Genomic DNA, 23,284 nt, shown 5'->3' with positions numbered 1-23,284 from the left:
CTATTTCATTAGATGTCTTCATCTGTTGCATCATATATTTTATTTGTTTCAACATATTTTTTCCAAGACAAATAACAAATCAACCTAGAAACACCAACACATCAAAAATACAAACTAAGAACATCAACTGTGAATAAAAATCACCAACAAATCTGAATCAACAGTATGACAGCACGAAGAACAAAATACCAGAATGTAGGGTTTTATTCAGTCCATATTTCAATACTAGAAGAGTTGTTGGCTCAAGTTCCTCTATTTTTGCATAATTTTTTACCTGTGAAAAAGTAAATGGGACGATGAAGAACTCAAAGTTGTTGTCGCTGGAGAAGTCTTCACGTTGATTGATGGTTGAAAGTCGAAAGAGAACTCGCCCGACTATTTTTCACCGGAGATTGAAGGGAGAATTTTGCAGAACTATTAGTAGGGAGAGAGTTGAGAGAAGTTGTCGAGAGAGAGATAGGAGAGAGACTAGTTGATTTGGACTGAAGAGGGGTGTGAGTTGGGTTGATTTGTATTTCTGAAGAGATTAGAATGTTTTGAAAATATTAATCAACTCCACAATAAACTTAATCAAGTTTCCAAATGATGTTTGACCCTTTAAGTTGGTCAATGTCACCAATCCTTCATTCAAGACTTAAAAGACACCTTTCCTTCAATTTTCTCAAGTATGTAGGAATAAACTGTGACGCACGTTCCAATAGACTAGTATATTAAAAGTGTGAACCTTATAAATGTTGTTTGGACTTTTTACCCTTCATTAAAAGTTTTTGTAATAGATAAAATAATTTTTTCACACTTTTCTCCAGTTATTATATATTTTTATTATATTTTTAAGGACTCCTACAATACATAGGAAGATGAAATATATGGGAAAAAAATTAGATGTCTTATTGATATATTAGGAAAATAATTTATATTAATTACAGTAGGTAATGTATATTAAAGGTAATTTGTGTTTGACTTGAGCATTAATTAGTTTTATTTAACGTTGAATTATACATGGCACATTGATATTTTTCTACACGTGATATTAATTAGTTACATCTAATAAATGTATGCAAGGCATATAATATTTTTTTTGGAAGAAAAGGCGTGTTTTTTTTTCTTTCCTCTTTCCTTTTCAGATAGTGAATATGTTCTTTGAGGTTTGTATTTGTTTTTGAAATTTGGAAGAGCTATCGTTTGTTCAAAAAATACAGCAGAAGTAGCCAGATAAAGGTAGCTAGCTAGCAAACAATTGTGTTCATTCAATCTATTTCTTAAACTAATTGTAATACGCATTGGTAGGTTTTCTACCATATGCCTTATTTAATTTGTTTATGTTTTTTGTTTATTTGATTGAAATTGCTAACCAAAAGACCGTTGGCTTGATCCATGGCATGTATTTCCGCACGCAAGAAACAAATCCAATTCATTTTCAAGACAATAATAAAAGGGCAACCACATTTTCTGTTGCTGTCTTAATTTGAGATTTGATGTTTTGAATAGTTTTTTCCACAATGCAAATCAATATTTGGGCCACCAATGAAGCTTGAAGCTCCAAGAAGTGGTTTGTAGTTTTCCAGTCTTGCTTGACTTAAGAAATATACATATATTCCAATAATCTATATGTTTGCATTTCATAGAGTACTCACCTTCAAATATCAGTCCATCACATGGATAATTCTCTCCAGGTTGCCATAATATTTTTAAAAATTTCATAGTATTGAAATTATGTAGGGTAAGGAGAAATAAAAATGCACCCAAATCATACCCCTAGTTCATAGGGATAAAGAGGTTGTTTGAAATATTTTAACTAAAAAAAATTGAGTTTACATAGTTATATTATAAAATTGTTTATAATGATAGAACACTTGATATTTTTATTAAAGGAGAGAACAAAGTGCATGTAGATATTTCCCTACCTCACATAGATAAAGAAGTTATATTTTAAAGAACTTGACTTATGTGAAGTTGAGTTTGCCGATTCGTTATATCTATAAGCCTGTTTTGAACTTCTTGGCATTGTTCTGTTGGTTCTCTTCAATTATGTTTTGGTATTGACTAATAATTTTTTTGTAAGATGGCTTAAATTTTCTTGAGTTTTGTCTGTTTCTTCCTTTTTTATTGCTAGAAAATTATATGCAATATCTTCATTTGTAGTTCATCACGATCGATTCCACCCATCTCTTAAAATTTAAGCTTGTCTAAGTTTTCTATTTGTAGAGGTAATTCCTTGATACCAAGGTGACATTTAGATTTTTATTCTTTTCCAGTGATGGCATAGACCTTAGTTGTTTACATTGTCAAAGAAAGAATGCTCTAAGACTTCCCAAGTTAGATAGCAACTCAGCAAATTCATAAGAACTGAGTTATTTCTCAAATCGAGTAATTGGAGGTTATTCATGTATTGAGAGAAAGATATTGGAAAACAACATCTAGACAAAAGTAGGGTCGACAATGTGGAGTAATTGGGAAAATAGACAAAATCATCTTTATTTTGTTGATATTTGCTATTTTTTCTTCTACTTTCTTTTCCTTATATTCAGGTTCCTGCTGGTTCTTTATCAATGAATGCTCTTCCTTAAGTTTAGGTACCCATTAAATATGTTTATGTCGTGATGCAACTTCTTTTCTAGATGGTGATTTTGTCTTCTTTAATCACTCTAATACTTACTATAAAATTGTGTGATTATCAAGGTCTATTTTGAAACTATGTGCTTGTATAGGATGTTTTATTTAAGGACACTCTTCCTTCACCAAAACATAAAAGGTGAGTTCTACAAATTGATGAATTGGATCGGCTATATTGTTCACAGTTTTAGCTTACTAAAGGCATGACCTTAGATAGGAGGTTATTAAAAACTCTTATTAGGGTGTAAGGTTAGTGAGACAGTGGTGAATCATATTTTGTTTTCTTGTGTCCCTATCTGAGAATATCCTGTAGACATATAAATTTATTGGATTAAATTCAATAGAAATTTGGATTGAATCCATGTCCATTTAGGTTGAAATTAGTTTGGTCTTTAAGAAAATAATAGGTCTATTCAATTCAATTCAAGGTTTACTTAACGTTGAAGCCCAAACTCATGCCACATCTTAAGTGACGTGGTGTCCAGTCAAATTAAAGATCAACAAGAGAAGGCCACATGTTTATATGATGTGCCAAATAAGGTTAAATTGAAGATTCTATAAAACATCATCAATTATCAAAAATAATATTGTTTTTAACCAATCACAAGGAGACTTATCACATACCATTTGTGATAAGCTTGTTGACTTGATGAACCAATCATAATGCGGTAGAACATGTTATTTTCACTTGGACTATCTACCCCTAAAATACAAATAGGAGGGTTATAAAATTTTCTGAGATCATTCAACAAGCATTGGAGAAAGCCACGACATCAACTACACTGTCCTTCAAAGGAGTAATCAATAGAGTTCTTCCCAGAGATCAACACAAAGTGACAAAGTACTACATGACGTCCCTGGAGATGAAACATGTCTCAAGAAGGTTTGAATCATCCTATATTTGAGAAATACGCTATGAAATATCGTTGAATAACAGAAAAAATTAGGAGAGGAGAATCAAAAGAACAATGAAATTGTACTCAAAAGATTCATTAAAATTATCTTCTTCTTTTTTTATAAATATTTTTCTTGAAGTTAATTTTCAATACTATAAAAAAATTGTGACATATATCCTTTTCAATATTTTCAGAGTTTTTCCTCGAAAAATTGATTATGTTAGAGGCCTAATATTTTGCTTGAACATTGTTGAAGGATGAACGAAAAGTATGATCAGTTTTCTGCCTAATTCTCTACCATTTACTGACATCTGAAGACACTCAAGAATTATTCATGTGGAGATTTTATTCATGAATTAGAGCTAACTATCAGTGTTGGGCATTTCAATTTGTTGGGCTTGAGAGGTTGCACTACAACATCCTCTTAGTAGGGTCACCAAAGGATTATTGTTAGTGATTTGCAAAAAATAGGAGCCTATATGATCATTTATTTGGGTTGTGATGGAACAAATTGAGTTGGCCTATTATTCAAAAAATTGCAATTGACATGGCTAAAAGCTTCGCTTACTTTCATTAGAGAGCACAATTGGCTATGACTCATAGGGACATAAAGTCAAGTAATATAATTTTGGATGAGAATTTTATGTCCAAGATTGTGGATTTTGAATAGGCATAGTTAACCCCGAAGTTAAGACACACATGAGCACTCATGTGGCATAGACAATGGGATACATAACGCCTGATTATGCATTGTATGGTTAATTACATAAAAGAGTGATAAGAAATAAAAGAAATGAATAAACCTTATAAAAGATTGATTGAAAAAAATAGGAAAGTAAATTCAAGGTTTAACGCATTATAAAAAAAGTAAAAAAAATTAAAGGTAGTATGTTGTGATAATACATAAAAAATATTTATATTACACTTTGCAGGTTGTGAAGACACAAATACTTAAATGCATCGAGAGAAAGCAAAGTGACAAATTAAATAACATTGTGAGCCCAATTGTACTTTAAGGCTATAATTTGTGTCTTGTAACCATGCAATGGACTGAACTAAATAACATGAAAATTAATTAATGTTGAGAAACAAAGAAGTTATTAATGAATAGGGGGTAATAATTAGTACAATTATAGATGGTCAATTAGGTAGGGATAGCTAGAAATATATTTTGTTGACCAAACGCATCGACAGACTCCTTAACTTGGTACAAAATTTTAATTTGGCACCTAAAGTGGATGTTGTTTATTTCAAACACCTAAACCAGCAACAAACAATATCATTTTGGCACCTTTTTTCATCAGCTTTGCCACGTGGATTGCACTCTCTTTCGACATAGATTAAACGATCAATTGATTTGTGTCAACTCATTTTAAATCATCACATTATTATATACACCCACAATTACTTTTTTTTAAAATACATAACAGGTTGTCTGATGAATTAATGACACGTGGTTTTTAATCAATTAATTACAAAAGTATTTTGACTTTATCTTCCTCACCCAACGATTCTTCAGGCTTACCCTCCATCAATGGAGGTTGAATTTTTCAAGGATGATAAATATGCCAATGCATTCTTTAAGGATGACAGATCCCCATTAATAGCTTCACGAATTTCGTATATATGACTAATAAAAGGATGAAGGAGAGGGAGGCCTATGTTCTATTATAAAATTAATTAACGAAAGAAAACATGGTACTAATAACTCAAAAAATTCATTTTTTTCTTTATTTGCATACAACTTGCAAAATAAATTTAGAAGCACTGGCTGAATCAACTGAATCTATTGAATGAATGATTTATTGGTTAATTAATTAGGTCAGAACGACATAAAGAAGATGTCCATTAATGGAAGTCGAATTTTTTGACAAATTTTTATTTTCTTCACTTTTTAGATTATATTGTTAGAAGTGATGTGGAAAAATAATCAAATAAATTATTATTTAAGAGATAGAGGGGTTTTGGGAGTACCATTAAAAGAATTAAGCTTTAAAAAATGGTGGAAGATAGTGGGATGAAAAAATGGGAAAGAAGAAGATAAAATAAAATGAAAATGGGCTAAAATAACGTTGTTATGTGCCCAAAACAAGTGTTCTACACTCACACTACTGTGCAACAAAAAGTGTTAAAATGACATAGTTTATGGCTACTTTAAGTGCTTAAAATGAATAACGTTTACTTTAGGTGCCAAACTAAAAGATCATGTCACCTATCAATGAGTTTGGCCTATTTTGTTTGGACTCCAGCCATGTGATGCATCATATGAACAATGAAGTTATTGTGATGTATCATGGCTGGATGCATTACTTTGATCTTCTTTCTGTGGACTACTAGCTCGAAGATAGTAGTAGTTGCTTGTGGCTTTGAGTTGTAGGTGACAAAAGAGTTTTAAAATGAGGTGTAGGTTACACAAGTCTTAATAATTAAGTGTAGGTGACTATTACTTTATTATGGATTAGAAAAGTTGGGTAAGTTTGAGAATAGCCCAAATGTTTTTAAATTTACACTTTAATCCCAATGTTTACCTAATATAATGGGAAACGGAGGGGGAAAAGTGTATTTCTCTCTCTCTTCTCATCCACTGTTGTTTCCTCTCTCTTAGCAATTCTTATTGTTCATTGTTACTGCTGTTTTATTCATCATCTTTTACTTTATTATCATTATTTCTACTTCATTATCATCTTCATTTTCTTCTTTTTGACCATTGTTGTTGCTGTTACAGCTACTGCTTCTATCTGACTGATTTGTTATGTTAAATTTTATTTTATACATTACTTTCCACTTTGGCATTACATCACAGGAGACTTTGGAAAGTCAAATTATGATAGTTGAATTTTTCATTTGGGTAATTATTATTGTGTTGTTTTTTCAACAATAGATAGCACGCAAACATGAATGCAACATAAGGGACATCTATTTAAACAGATCAATCATCTATTGTGACAGATGAGCCAACTATTGTAACAAAAGAGATATATTGATTCAGGTTTGTGGTTGAATCAAACAGATGGGTCATCAGTTGCAAAAAACTAGTTATTTGTTATAACGGGGGTAAATATCTGTTACAATAGATTAGTGACCTACTGCAACAGAACCTGAGCTCGATTTTGACAAATAAGTTATCTATTGTAATAGGGGGTAAATATCAGTTGCAATAGATTAACAACCTATTGCAATAGAACTTGTACTCCATTCCAACAGACTCGTCACCTATTGCAATAGATGTATAGTCTGTTGCAATAGATGTTTCACCTGTAACATCAATCCCAGAAGTTTAGTAATCTATTGTGATTGACCATTTACTTGGTGCAACAGATTACACATCTGCTAGAATTCATGTTACGACATTATGTAATCACTATTAACTTTTTTTAACAAATGATTTTATTTAGGTTCCACTAATGGAGGGATCAATAACAATAGGGGTGGATTGTCATGGTCAATGGATTGAGAAGAGAAATCAATACGTATGGCATTGGAATGAGGCTGAAATGTGAGAGACGATAGCTTTGATAGTCCAAAGTGATGTTTTGTATGATGATTTTGTGAACTTAATCATCAGCTATTGTGTACTAAATTGTCAACCGGAAGAACTCGTTATCAGCTTCATGTACGACTTCTTTGAAAATCATAGGGTACTGCCTTTCAAGACAACTGATCAGGTTTATTTGCATGCTTATCTTAATGATTCATCCAGGTTGATGTTAAGGGTGTATGTGGTTGAAAAGACGAGAGATAATAAGAATTAGAGGGTAGTAGAATAAGAACAACAAGACATCTTTATTGATAGGTTGGATGATCTAGACATGAATATTCCAGATAATAATCAAACACCTACACCTATTGATGCGGCCAATACGGTAGGTCGTTCTTCTAGATTGACATAATCTGGAAATCTTCAAGACTACAAGACTGGATTTTTTAATGGAATGTCATTCAAGGACAAGAATGAACTATCTACCACTTTTTTTTATTTCTTTCTTGAAAAAAAATTTCAGAATAAAGAAGGTGATTAGTTCAAAAAGTGTCTTTTGCTAGAAATGTGCTAATCCAAACTGCAAGTGGTAGTTGAGAACGGTGAAGTACATAAGTTCTACCAGATTTGTCATTCATAAACATGAAAAATAGTACGCATGTGGTTCAAAGCACATCTCGAGCCAAAATCCTTAGCCATAGAAAAGGTCCTCGGTGAATATTTCAAAAATAGTTTCCCCGATGGTAAAGGCCCTTCAACAAGGGTTATGGCCAATCAACTCCTTACAAAATTGGGTGTCTTGGTCATTTATTGGAGGATATATATCTCCATGGGTATTTCCAAGGACTTGGTTTTGGGGAAACATGTGCATGGGTATGCAGTCCTAGATGTCTACCGTTACATGATTAAGTCCACAAATTCCAAAAGTAAGACGACATTGTATGTTGATAAAAATAGAAGGTTCAAGTGCATTTTTGTATCCTATGGTGCTTGGATTCAAGTTTCTTGACATTTGAGAAAAGGAATAATTGTCGACATTACCTTCTTAAGGAGCAGGTATGATGGAGTTTGCTAGTGGTGGTGGCGCATGATACGGAGAATCACATCTTTTCTGTCACTCTTTGTGTAGTGGACAAGGAATGTGATGCCTCTTATGAATTTTTTTTGAACAGCTACGATGCTACATAGAAGATACCAAAGTGTTATGTTTTGTTTTGGATAGTCATCTAAGTATTCGAAAGATGGGTGCAATTTTCTTCACTTCAGCTTACTTTGGTTGTTGCATCAGGCATCTTAGAGAGGATATTCGGATGAAATATCAAAGTGAAAGGTCGTAACACTTTTTTATAGAGAAGCTAAAACATATAGTAGAGAGAAGTTCTTAGACCATTTTAATAAAATAGAGGATATACATCCCAAGGCAGCAGAACATCTCATGCGTGTCGTTTTTGAGAGATGAAGCCAAGCATTCTTTCCTGCAAATAGGTACATTCTTATGAATTTAATATCTTGTTTAAGTTACAGGTTTAGTATGATGTTGTACTAAGTGATTCTTTTGTATAGGTTCAATATTATAACATCAAACATAGCTAAATCAGTGAATTCATTGTTTGGCGAAGAAAGAGAATTTTTGATCAAGGGTCTGTTCCAAGTAATAAACAAGAAGTATGGTCAATTTTTTAATGAAAGGCATGTGCAGTTCGAGGGTGTAGGAACCACATTTATTCTAGAAATTTTAAAAATAATATCAATGAACATCAATCTAGGGAATACGTTATTATCTCATCAAATAGAAGATTACAAATTCAATATCACCGGTAATGGTGATGTTGCCATGGTCGATTATCAAATAAGATCTTGCATGTGCAGATCTTTTGACTTGGACAAAATACCCTATTCACATGCTTTGGCAGTACTTCGAGCTCAATACGGTGCGAAATATGGACCTGAAATTTACAAGCACTCCTCTCAATATTATTTGGTGGAAAAATATAAAATGATATATAGTGGACATATTACTCTTGTGCCTCCCGAAGAATCTTGGGTTGTTCCTGCAGAGCTTTTAGGGAGATTAATACCTCCTCCATATATTGACCCAAGCTCTATCAAATTGGGAAAAAAGCCATATAAGAGGAGGCGTGGAGTCAAAGAATCATTTTCATCAAGAAAAACTAAGTCCTCCGTATATAAGCGCGCTGGCCACAAAAGAAATACATGCCCAGATCATAATCCACCATGATCGTTGTTATTGCAAATTCTTGTGTTGTTATTTGTTATGGACTTTTATATATTTTTCTCATTGTTGTGAAAGTAATGTTATCATTTATTATATATAAAATATCCTTTTTAATAACTTGTGAATTAATAAAAAGAGGAAAAACATGAACTAAATACAGCAGACCACAATTATTTTCAACAGATTACCATTCTATTGCAATGGATGGACATTAGCAGGAAGAGCACAATATAGTTCATCAAACTGGAATGTTTTTCTCCAACAGCTGACAAATCTATCACAACAGATAGATAATCTATTGACAGAAACCCAACCGTTGACCAATTTATTCTAACACATGGTCCATTTGTTTAAAAACTCAAAAGCCAATATTTCTAGCATAAAATATCTTTTTTTAATAACTTGTGAATTAATAAAAAGAGGTAAAACATGAACTAAATATAGTAGACCACAATTATTTTTAACAGATTACCAATCTATTGCAGTAGATTGACATTAGATGGAAGAACACAATACAGTTCATCAAACTGGAATGTTTTCCTCCAACAGATGACAAATCTATCGTAACATATAGATAATCTGTTGACAAAAACCCCACCGATGACCAATCTATTCCAACACATCGTCCATTTATTGAAAGAACTCAAAATCCAAAATTGTTATTGCTGCTGGATTCAAAATTGCTCCTTACCCCCAGTCGTCGACATGTTAACATGCATGTTTAGAAGAAATAGACAGAACGAAAATTGAAAAAGAATTAAAAAGCCAAAGTTGACTAAAAATAAATTTTCATTAAATGAAAAATAAAATAAATTAGGTATAGATCCGATATAGAAAAATTAATATACATAAGCTAAAAGAAAAAACACATTCTAATTTTTATTATTATTATCATCAACATCATTATTATCGCCAGCCGACCAATCTTCAACCGGCAGCAGTAGGTCCCTCTTCATACTGTGAATCTTTCAGATCATCCTTGCTCTCACAGTGCCAAACTCCCACTGCAGGTCATTAACCTGCCTCTATAGTTCCCGCACTCTATCACACAAATAGCAATGTGTCAAACAGGATCATCCTTCTCTAGAACATGCATGAATTGACAAAAAATATAGACACAAAAGTAAAGAAAAGAGTCCAAAGGTAATACAATGCATACTACCAAATGGTAGGTTTACACAAGTTAAAAGGCACGACTGTTAAGCTCCATTGTATTAATTACATTTAAACTACAGATATTTTATTTTTTGTGAAAAGTCTTGACTTTCTTTTTACATTAATACTTCTCACCTTTTCAAAATGGTTTACTTGATAACAACCATTATTATTAAGTTTTTACAACAGATCATCCATCTGTTGCAACAGATGGTCTGCATGTAAAATAAATGAGACATCTGTTGCAACATCTGGATTATCTATTGTGATAGATGGACCATATGTTAGAGGAGATGTTTTGATTTCTTCTAATAGCTAATTCATTAGTTGCAACAAATGAAGAATTTAATTCATCGGCTGTTTTGAATGTGTTAGATAAAAAGTCATGACTCTTTACTTCCTTTTTAATATTCATCACATGCATGTAGATGAATAAACATGGTCTAACATATCTTGATGGCGTAGGAAGAATAAAGTTTGTGCAGATGAATGGATCAAATTTTATGCATGCTAGTTATGTGTTATTGATTAGGCTACCATGACAAGATCCTATATTGTACAGTTTAGTTTGATAGGTGCAAACCAATAAGGATGAAAGATTTCAAGATAGTGGTATTGATACCCTATTACAATTTAATGATGGTTTATGCTCATGTTTTTGTGTTGAATTTGGGGAAGGGTTTAAATTTTTTGCGGTAGTGTAAATATCCAATAGTGAATGTTTTTGTGTTGAATTTGGGAAAGGGTTTAAGTTTTTTGCGATAGTGTAAATATCCAATAGTGATTGGACCGATTTTAATAGTGCAACGGACTTCTGGAAAGGCCAGCGAAGTGTAAAACCCTAAATATTTATATCCCAGTCCATCCATTAGTACGTACTTGTAACACTTAGAATATGAAAAATAAAGTTAAGAGTTGAGGGACTTAGTCATTTTCACTCCCTTTAAACTTCAAAGATTTCTAAGTTGACCCTCCGGGATCTAAGATAATTATTTTGAGTTAAATTATATTTAGATATGAAAATAACATGCCTCGGGTATGTTTTGAAAATTTTAGACGAGAAATGGATTGTATTTGAATTGGCAAAATAGTAGCTCACAGCGATTAGGCCGCGTGGCGGTGAGTATCGCGATGAGGGGGCCACCGCATCGTGGTAGAGGCCAAATTGAAATTTGTTAATTTCAAGAGGGTCACAGCAATTGCACCATGTCAGGGTGAACTCCAAAACAATAATTGTCATAATCCAGTGAGTCACCGCAATTCCACCACATCGTGGTAGGTATCGCGATAACCCATTCACCACATCATGGAAAGGCCTTAATCAGCATCCTAATTACGAATTTTAAATCCCATGGGCAGTTTAGTCTTTTGCCCATATCCCCAAATTGTATAAATAAAAGATTAATCATAATATTGAGCAAAATATGCTCATCACTTATCACATCCCTCTCAATTAAAAACCCTAGTCTTCAATATTAAACTTCAAGAATTCCCAAAATTCCACCATTCTTTTCCCAAAATAGTTCAAAATTCAAGGTTCCCAATTTAAGAATTCCAAGAATCAATCTTCAAGAGCACAAATAGGATCTCAAAACTAAGCTTCTTCATCTAGTTCATCAATTAAGGTATGTGGGGTTTTAAACAAGGATAAATCATCCAACCTTGAGCAGAAAAATAGTTTTGAATTATAAATTTAATTGATTTTACATCAATTTCAATTTAAGGTTCATACCCATTTAATGCTATTTGAAGATTATGATGTTTTAAGTGTTTTGATGTTGAATCACATGTCTACTTTCTTAATTTGATGCGTATAATTATATTTTCCAGATTTTGAGTTAAATTATATATATTTACATTATCAAGCATGAGCATTATGATGTTTTGATATGAATTTGAAGCATGGGTTATCAATCCCTAGTTGAATATTGTTATTTCAAGAATGATAATGCTTTTAAGCATCTCATGATATGATTTAGACAGCTTTGAATATTAATTTGATCTTTTGATCTTTAGCTAAGATATGGAATTCACTTTACTGCTTGAATTTAATTTTGAATGAACAGATGCACAGTTAGATTTTAGTATGAAACATTATGATTTTTAAAGTGGATTTTGCTACAGAATGAGCATATAATTAAGGGAGTGGTATTTAGCATCGAACAGGAAGTATGGGTTTAGTGCATCCTACTTACCTAGAACTATGAGCTAACGTAGGTACAGATTCAGTATTCCCATTTCTATATGGACGATAGTTACAGATGTGATCACTTATCTCAGGTTTACTCCCTAGAAATAGTATGACACCTCTCCCCAACATAGGTTTTCCCCTGAGGGGAACAAGACGTTGGACTCCATTATAGCTCACATAGTTTATATTGATTAGGAGAACCTCCATAATAGAAAATAATAACAGAAAAGGTTTTAGAAACTAGGTAAAAAGTCTCATAATTTTACTCAGATATTATCTTGCATAGCACATCAGTTATTAAATTTCATCTTTCAGTTTTCAGTGATAATAGTGAGTCCTTTTAAAATTTAGCTTAAATGATTTAAAAATACTATACAAGAATAATTTTTAAACTTTAAAGGTGATGGCTCACTGATTTTACATAGTATGTTTAGTTGTTCATGATGTATGATTTTTAGGTTTCAAATATTCCAGCCATGTGAGTCATTACATAGAGTATACATATTCTATGAATTTTATAACGTTAATATATTGATTTACTATGCATTCACCCTCATATGTTAAGTACATCCACAAATTACTGATCTATCTATACATCTATGGGCTACACTATCTCATAATATATTTTCAGGTACTCAGTCTCAGTAGCATGAGTTATTTTGGGTATATCTATCTATATCTCTATAGTCGATGAGTCCTTATGGTTTGAAGGCCCATTTATCAAGACTTCCAACTTTTATAGTATTTGATTTATGGTTTATTGTTTAGTCCGAGTTAGTTGGGGGTTTGTCCCAATGGTTATCTAGTTTATTAGTAGTAGAGGCTTGTCAGACTACTAGCTATTTTCTAGACTTTCAGTAATTGTTATTCAGACAGTTTCTTTAGTTTATTTTAGTTTATTTTTGATATAATACAACAATATTACTTGATTAATTTATCGAGAAATGAGTTACAGATCTAGTAGAAGGCTTACAGGGTTAGCTTGAGGCTACTCATAGTCTTAAAAACTATGTGACATCTCGAGACCAGGTTTTGAGGTGTTATAACTTGGTATTAGAGCCTAAGGTTTAGGGAGTCCTAGAAAGTCAAACAAGTTGCGTTACATAGAGTCTTAAGCATGGGTGCGAAGCGCGCCACAATCTATGAGCAAGAGGTTATGAGATATTTTAGGAAAATCATCTCTTTCTTTCATAATCTATCGTGCTTACAACTATCTTTATATACTATTAACTCCTGCTCTTTCATGAAAGAATGCACCTTCTCACAGAGCTAATGCCCATAGGAATGATAACCAGCAACCTTATCCTGTTGATCCCTTGAATAAGAATGTGACTCATGCAGAATTTTAAGCTTCATTTTAGGCCTTATCCTAAGTTGTGACCGCTAATGTTTATGCCAATAATCAGGCTACAATTCTATGTCAAAAAAAAGGTAATTTAGATAGAGCCAAACTTTGTGATTTCATGAGGATGAATACACCCAAATTCTTTGGGTCAAAGGTACGAGAGGACCGTAGTTATATCTGGATAAGGTAAAAAAGATCGCCTAAATTATGCATATTTCTAAGGAGGAGAGTATGGAATTGGATTCTTATAGGTTGAATGATGTTGCTTATGATTGGGTTATTATGTCGAAAAAGGTAGGGGTTAGAATGCAGCTCCCATGAGTTGGCAGGTACTTTAGGATGCTTTCCTAGAAAGGTTCCTTCTGCGTGAGTTACAAGAATCTAACATTGGGGAGTGAATGAATCTGAGCCAAGGCTTAATGATAGTGAAGAAGCACTACCTTAAGTTCAAATAGTTATCTAAGTATACTCATAAGTTTATAGCTGACACTAGATATAGTATTAGTAAGTTTGTTACTGGAGTGTCTGGATTGGTAGTCAAAGAATGTAGGACTGCCATGCTTGTTAGGGATATGGATTTTCCTAGAGTGATGACTTATATCCAAAAGATTGAGGCAGAAAAGTTAAAAGAAGGGGATAGAAGAAATAAGAAGGCTAGGACTGGGTAGTTTGAGTGTGGCCAGTTAAGTTCTACAAGGGGAAATCATTCACAGTTTTAGAGTCGTCTGCCTTTGCCAGTGCCATATTCAGCTAGTTCCCTCATACCTAGAACCAAGCAGGAACAGTGCGGTAAGACTTCTATGTCCAGATCTTAGAATAGTATGGGTGGAATACCTAGTTATCCTTCATGTGCTAGATGTGGTAAAAATTATCTTGGTGAGTGTTTTTTGGGTCAGAAAGGTTACTTTGGATGTGGTCAGTTGAGCCATGGTATTAAGGAGTACTGGTATATTAAGCAAGGAAGCTGGGATATTCATCCCCAGACTCAAGCTACCAGTGCATCAGCTCCTATAGTTCGCCAAATTCCTTCTCAGGGCGCATCATCCTATACTGGTGGTGGTCAATGACATAACTTATTCTATGCTTTACCATCCCACCAGGATTTGTAGAGCTCACCAGATGTTGTTACTAGTATGCTTTGTGTCTTTCATCTTAATATTTATGTGTTGTTAGACCCTGGGTTGAGTTTCTCTTATGTGACCCTATTAGTTACAGTTAATTTTGAAATAGGTCCGGAAAGGATTCCTAAGCCCTTCTTAGTTTGTACTCCGGTGGGTGAGTCAATTGTAGCCAAACAGATCTAAAGAAAGTGTCCCATTACTGTCCTTCATAAGATCATGTTAGAAGATTTGATAGAATTAGACATGGTTAACTTTGACCTTATTCTTGGCATGGATTGGCTCCATTATTGCTATGCATCCATAGATTGTCGCACACGAGTGGTGAAATTCTAGTTTCTTGATGAACTAGTCTTTGAGTGGAAAGGCAATTCAGTGTCCCCTAAGAGTCATTTCATATCTTATCTTAAGGATAGAAGGTTGATATATAAAAGGTGCATCTATTATCTAGTTTGAGTCAAATACACTAAGTCTGAGACTCCAACAGTTCAGTCAGTTCGCGTAGTCAATGAATTTCCTGATGTGCTTTCTTAAGATTTGCCAGGGGTACCTCCCAATAAGGAAATAGAATTTAGAATTGATCTTCTTCCTGAAACCTAGCCTATCTCTATTCCTCTATATCGTATGGCTCCTGCCGAGCTTAATAAGTTGAAAGAACAACTTAAAGACCTCTTAGATAAGGGTTTCATAAGGCCTAGTGTTTTTCGTAGGGTGCTTCCGTCCTGTTTATGCATAATAAAGATGTTTTTTTATGAATGTGCATCGATTATCATCAGTTGAATAAAGTCACAGTTAAAAACAAATATCCACATCCTTGAATTAATAACTTCTTTGATCAACTCCAAGGTGCAAGTCATTTTCCAAGATTGACCTTAGATCCGGCTATCATCAGCTTCGAGTAAGGGACTGTGATATCCCAAAGACAACTTTTAGAACCTGTTATGGTCATTTTGAATTTTTAGTCATGTCTTTCAGGCTAACAAATGCCCAGCAGCCTTATGTACTTAATGAACCATGTGTTCAAACAGTACCCAAAAATTTTTGTCATAATCTTTATTAATGATATCCTTGTCTATTCCTGTAGTGAGGATGATCATGCAGACCATCTTAAAATTGTGTCACAAACTCTTAAAGATCACTAGTTGCTCACCAAAATAAATGTGAATTTTAGCTAAGGTCAGTAGCTTTCGTTGGTCATGCAGTTTCTAGTGATGGCTTTAGAGTTGATCCCTAAAAGATAGAAGCCATGAGAAATTGGCCTAGACCCATTTCTCCGTTAGACATCAGAAGTTTCTTGGGTTTAGCTGGCTATTACAGATGGTTTGTTGAGGGGGTTTTGTCCATGGCATCTTCTATAACCCGATTAACTTAGAAGAAGGTCAAGTTTCAGTGGTCAGATTCTTGTGAGAAGAGTTTTTAGAAGTTGAAGACTCGACTCACTTTAGCCCTAGTCTTAGCATTACCTGATAATACAGATGGATTCACTATTTATTGTGATGCCTCTAGAGTTGATTTGGGTTGTTTTTTGATGTAGAGAGGTAAGGTCATAGCCTATGCCTCTAGAAAGCTTAAGCCTCATAAAAAGAACTATCCTACTTATGATCTTGAGTTAGCTACTATTGTGTTTACCTTGAAACTATGGAGGCACTATCTTTATGGGGTGCATGTTAATGTGTTTATAGACCATAAAAGTTTGCAGTATATGTTTACGCAGTGGAAGTTAAATCTCTATTAAAGAAGGTGGCTAGAATTGTTGAAAGATTATGACATGAGTGTTTTGTATCATTCGAGAAGGCCAATGTTTTTGCAAACGCCCTTAGTAGACTTTCTATGGGTAGTGTTGCTCATGTGGAGAGTGATAAAAAGGAGTTATTTGGGAAGTTCATCGATTGGCTAGATTAGGTGTTCTTTTGGTTGTTTCGGCTGAGGGTAGCATTTGGGTACAGAGTAGTGCAAAATCTTCCTTAGTTTATGAGGTAAAGGAGAAACAAGATCAGGATCCCATCCTAGTTAAGTTAAAGAATTCAGTTAGAGTTTAGAAAGTGGAGGTTTTCTCCCAAGAGAAAGATGGCGTGTTAAGATACCAAAGTAGACTGTGTGTACTATATGTTGATAAATTGCGATAGCTGATTATGGAAGAACTACATAGTGCGCGTAACTCCATTCATCCTAGGGCTACCAAGAAGTATTGAGATTTACGAGAGATTTATTGGTGGAGTGGTATGAAGAAAGATATTACAGAGTTTGTAGCTAAATATTTAGTTGTCCAATAGGTTAAGGTAGAGGACCAAAGGCCAGGTGGTACTTTCCAAGAGTTCAGTATTCCTACATGGAAGTGGGAAGAGGTGAACATGGATTTTGCAATAGGGTTACCTTGTTCATGACGTCAGCATGATTCAATTTAGGTGATAGTAGATAGGTTGACTAAATCAACCCATTTCTTACTAGTTTATACGTCCTACTCAGTTGAAGATTATGCTAAGTTGTATATTAGAGAGTTCGTTAGATTGCATAGAGTTCTGTTGTCTATCATTTTAGATAGGGGTACTCAGTTTACATCTCACTTTTGGAAAGTCTTCCAGAAGGGTCTTGGTACCCAAGTTCACCTTAGTTCAGTTTTTCATCCTTAGATAGATGGTCAGGTAGAGAGGACCATTCAAACTCTAGAAGATATGTTGAGGGTATGTGTGCTTGATTTTAAGGGTAGCTGGGATGAGCATTTGTCATTGATTGAGTTTTCCTAAAACAACAGTTACCATGCTAGCAATAAGATAGCCCCATTTGTGGCACTTTATGGGAGGAGATGTAGATCACCAATCGGTTTGTTTAAAGTGGGTGAGGCTACGTTGGTAGGGCCAGATGTGGTGTTACAAGCTACGGATAAATTCAAGTTGATTAAAGAGAGGTTGAAAACATCCCAGAGTCGTCAAAAATCATATGTAGATGTGAGGAGAAGAGATATAGAGTTCGATGTTGGTGATTTAGTTTATTTGAAAGTTTCACCCATGAAAAGGGTGGAGAGATTTGGCAAAAAGGAGAAGCTTAGTCCCCACTAAGTTGGTCCCTACAGGATATTGAGCCGTGTTGGGAACGTGGCATGTGAGCTTGAGTTGCCTACAAATTTATTATTCGTACATCCTGTATTTCGTGTGTCCTTGTTAAAAAAGTGGATTGATGATCCAACGGTCGTAGTACCCTTCGAATGCACAAATATTCATAATAGCCTCTCCTATGAAGAGATTCCAATCGAGATCCTTGATTGCCAAATTGAATACTAAGGAACAAAGAAGTTCTCTTGGTTAAGGTTCTTTGGCGGAATCAATCCTTTGAGAGAGCCACTTCGGAAGAAAAAGTAGATATGCAAACCAAGTACCCTCATCTTTTCGCTGCAGATTAAGATTCAGTTCAAGGTAATTCCTCAGAATACCTTTTTTCATTCCAAGTTTCATCTTTATATAGCCATTCATTCGATAGTTCTTTCATTTGCAAATCAGTTTAGTCATGCTTTCAGTTGTGCGGGCCAGTTATAGCCTCAATTTTTGGCATCTCAGATGACTAGTCTTATTCGAGGATGAATGTTCCCAAGGAGTAGATATTGTAATACCCCGAATATATCTAGCTTAATCTAGAACACAGTAAGTACTTGTAACACTTAGAATCTAAAGAATAAAGTTAAGTGTTGAGAGACTTAGTCATTTTGACTCCCTTTAAAGTTCAAAGATTTCTAAGTTGACCCTCTAAGCTTCGAGAAAATATTTTGAGATTAATTATATTTAGAGGTGAAAATAGCATATCTCAGGTAAGTTTCAAAATTTTTGGATGAGGATTGGATCGCATTTGATTTGGTAAAGTAGTAGCTGCAATGCCCCGAGTCTGTACCCCGAACGCTACACGATGGTCATAATCCCGAAGGGCCACAAGCTAACCATGTTAGGTACCTACTACAGTAACTGAATAATAATACTATAACTTTGCGAAAATAGGCAGAAATTATCCATAAGATTCAAATATGAAATCAATACTGAAATGGTATCACAATACAATTACTGAACATTAATACTAAAAACTGAACAACTGTCTGAAAATACTCTAGTATGGAAAGCCTCTAAACTGTCTACGCTGTGGAGTTAATGGGACAAGCCCACAACTAACTTCGACAACTAAAAATGAACTGGCATGATGGAAAACAATCATGTCCTCAAACTATGAAGATTCACTTCTAACTCTGTTTACTGAGAATCTGAGCTGCTAAGGATGCTCTGGAGCCCATGCGACTAAACCTATGATATAAGACATCATAGCGCAAAAGAAAAGCATGCGTCAGTACTTTGAATGTACTGTTATGCTCAGTGACGTAGGCTGAAATGCATGGGTTCATATGCATGAACAGTATTAACTGAAAAACATAAGTATGATTGAATGAGAGTACATGCATGAATTTGTAGACTGTAACTGAGATTGTGATAACATTGAATATTGAGTCTGAATATTGATTTATTGATATCTAATTTTACTAATACTATATTACAGATAACTGAATGACTGTACCTGATAGTCATGATTCTGTGGAACTATACTGAGTTCTATACTAAGCTGAGTGACTGTAACTGATAGTCCTGAATCTGTAGAACTGAACTGAGTTCTATACTGAGACTGAATCTAAAATTGAGACGGTGGGAGGTAATTATCTAACTGACTTGCCCCTCTCTAAATAGATTAGGGTCCAACCTGTAACCCCAGTTGGAAGGTGTCAACACCATGCCACGGGTAGACACAAGCTGTGAGTTAACTCTCTCTGATAGGACACTCTTTTGTCAACCCTAGCTCGCAGAAAAACTTGAATGAGATATGTAAGCCCACATAATATCTGGTAGGAATATATCTCAACCTATGTTAGCTACATAGTTATATAATACAGAGATTTCTACTAAGGGTCAAACCCTCTGCTGGCAGGAATGCCCTATTTGTAGGTTCGCTCGGTGCTAAATCCTACTCCCAACTAAATAAAACCTGTGCTGATTTCTAGTCTTTAATATACTAGACTGAAATGTTACTGAATTTACTGAGTTTTGTTGACTGGCGAAATACCAATATATGATTTTACTCTGGTCTGAACTGAATACTGAACAAGACTGGACTAATATAGAGTCTGCTGAGTTTTTTTCAGAGTCCTGTAGCTTACTGAGAGTACTACTAATCATGAAATGACTGAGATTATCTTGTAACTAACACTGGCTCTAAGTAAACAGCTAAATTATGGGGTATTAAATACCCCCAGGACATGACAACATAAAAGTAAATTATAACATAGTCTTGAAAAGCATAATCATGTGCACTTGGTCACAACTCATTCATAGAAGCATTTTATCAAACAGTTGCATGATACAATTCTTACATAAGCTGACATGACATGATTTCCTTCTTTTATCGGTTCACATGAGCAACTCATCAAGCACTTAATGAGAATGATACATGTACATAAAATTAAACATAAGTAAACATCATAATTTAACTCCAACTTCAAAATTTCAAGGTTTCAACATGGATTCACATGATATTACACACACACATATATATATATATATCAATTTATCCCATATGAAACTTATCATAAAACATGGATTAGAATCACAATTAACCATTTTAAACATGAATATAATCAAACCCAACTTGAAATTCACGAAATCTATACACTTGAAGTTTGAAAATAGTTTCTTGGACTCCAAGGGTGGAAGGAACACTTGGATGAACACTTTACATACCTTAGTTGGTGCATTCTTTAAAATTAACGGTGGAATATAAAGCCTTAAATTTGAGTTTAATTTACCTATGGTTTTTGTTTTGAGCAATTTGTGAAAGAATGAATATAACTTAATAAAAGAGGGCTAAATTTCGTGTTATGGGGGCTGAAGGAGGTGAGAAAAAAAACTTAATTAACCCCAATGACGCGGTTTTATTATGACTGGAAACTGTGTTATTGATGCACAGACCAATGCATCGCATCATTGGCATTGATGCGATGACCAACACGTCACGTTGAGTCCACATCAGTTCACTAGAATTTGCACTGAGATGAGGAAAAATTATCTATCAACATGATGGATGATGCAATTGGTCGATATTGCATCGACTCACTATTTTGGTCACTCAAACATGGTATAAATGAGGTCCGAAAAATCCAAAACTCATCCAAAACATGTATTGACCTTCCTGATCATGTACTAACTCAAATATCAACATTTAATGGATGAAAAGGTTGCAAAATAAGATTGCCAACTTTTGAAGGTTAAAATAATACTAAGTCTGAATACTTAGCTAGAATTTTCCAAGTCTAGGACCCCCTTTTAACAAGCTTAAAGGACTAAATTAAGCTAAGAATTTTGTGGGATCTTACATTATCTCCCCCTTGCAAACATTTGTCCTCGAATGACATTGACTAAGCTGAGAATACTGGTAGACTAAACTTACTTACTGGACAGGAATATCTGAAACATGATTATCTGACTGACATTACTGACACACTGAATTTCATACTGAACATACATATCTGATGCATGAGTACATGACTGAGTTGTTTCATTAATGTATGAATGGGATTACTGATAAGATAAGTTCCTCATACGGACCATGCATATCTGATGCATGAATACATGACTGAATATGCAATGGTAACTGACAACAAGTTTGTAATGGAAATCTGGGCATGAAACTAAACAAGCATAAGAAAAACTATTACCTTGGGTTGAGTCTTAGTTTGCGGAGAATAGGTGAGGATACTTGGTTTGCATATCTTCTTCTTCTTCCCAAGTAGCTCTATCAACGGACTGATTCTGCCAAAGAACTTTGACCAGAGGAAATTCTTTGTTCCTTAATCTGCAAATCTGATAGTCAAGGATTTTGACTTGAATCTCTTCGAAGAGAGGCTATCTTGAACATCTATGCCCCCTATAGGGACTACGGCTGATGGTTCGCCTACGCATTTCTTTAGAAAGAAGCCGTGAAATACTGGATGCACTGAAGCTACCTTTTCAAAATTGCTGAGAATTCAGTAAAGACCTATATATCAAGGACTAAGTTTTCCATGCTTGGCAAATCTCTTTATTCCTTTCATAGGAGAGATTTTTAAATATACAAGGTCAACAATCTCAAACTCGTGATCATCTAATGAATAGACATGAATAGAAACATGAGAACATAACTAAGCCTGAAACATGATATAGGAACTGAATATCATGAATGGACTAAGCCCCTGAATACATGGCTTACAGCTGAGATTGGAACTTATGGGTCCATATATGAGTACCCACTACTCTAAACTAAATTTGTACGCAAAGAGAAGATGGAAGGTTTAGGTTATGAAAGCTCGGGGATTATAGTGCATCTTCCTCTTGGGACATTATATCCCCTGAAGAATGCTGACTTGGTGAGATACTGAGGAAAAACTTAGATAATGCACAGGGAATCTATGAGTTGAATAGTGACTGCATATCGGGTATCTGAAACTGAGACATGACACTTGAACTGAGCTGAACTCGCAACCACATGGTTTCTCCTTCTTAGAATAGTTACATTTATGAAACTTCGGATAGTAAGACTAGATAGAAAGATGGGCAACCCAACCATACAAATATTTTCCGCCTAACTACTAAACTGAATTACTAGTTTTGTGGACTAACTTATGCTGATAACTTATATTCGACTGGAGCCTTTCTTTGACAATCTTTCTATAGAATTCTAGTATCTTTAGGGAGCAAGGAAATCTTAGCGTGATCTAAATAATGCATCTGAATAAGAAATCACCACGTGGCTACAATTTTGTAATATGGAGAAAGGCTTACAAAACGTCATCTAAGATAGAGTTACTAAGCCTTATGCATTGTAACTACTAGCTTGCAATCTTAGCCACGTCCCTCGACTATTCCCTCAACTGGAATTTCTACTTCAACATTATATGCATTTCACTTGAGGCTATTGAAAATATTCACATGGCCACTAAGCACGAACGCATAAACGTACTAACTTATATGATTAACTGAGTGCCTGATAGCTAAATACTAGTCATATAGAATTTAACTGTACTTAGCCTGGACTAAAACTGCATAGTATTAAGCATATGCGGTAGGGATTGATTGAGTAACATGAGATAATTGAGCATGAATTCTTGAAAATTCTACTATATGAGAAGGCAAGACCAAGCGTATAACATGAATATGAAATCATCTGTAAACTGAGGTACTGAAATACTGATAACT

This window comes from Capsicum annuum, chromosome 7 (genome assembly GCF_002878395.1).
Source record: "Capsicum annuum cultivar UCD-10X-F1 chromosome 7, UCD10Xv1.1, whole genome shotgun sequence".
NCBI lineage: Eukaryota > Viridiplantae > Streptophyta > Magnoliopsida > Solanales > Solanaceae > Capsicum > Capsicum annuum.
The sequence above is the reverse complement of the archived record's forward strand: the minus strand, read 5'-3'. Positions refer to the sequence as shown.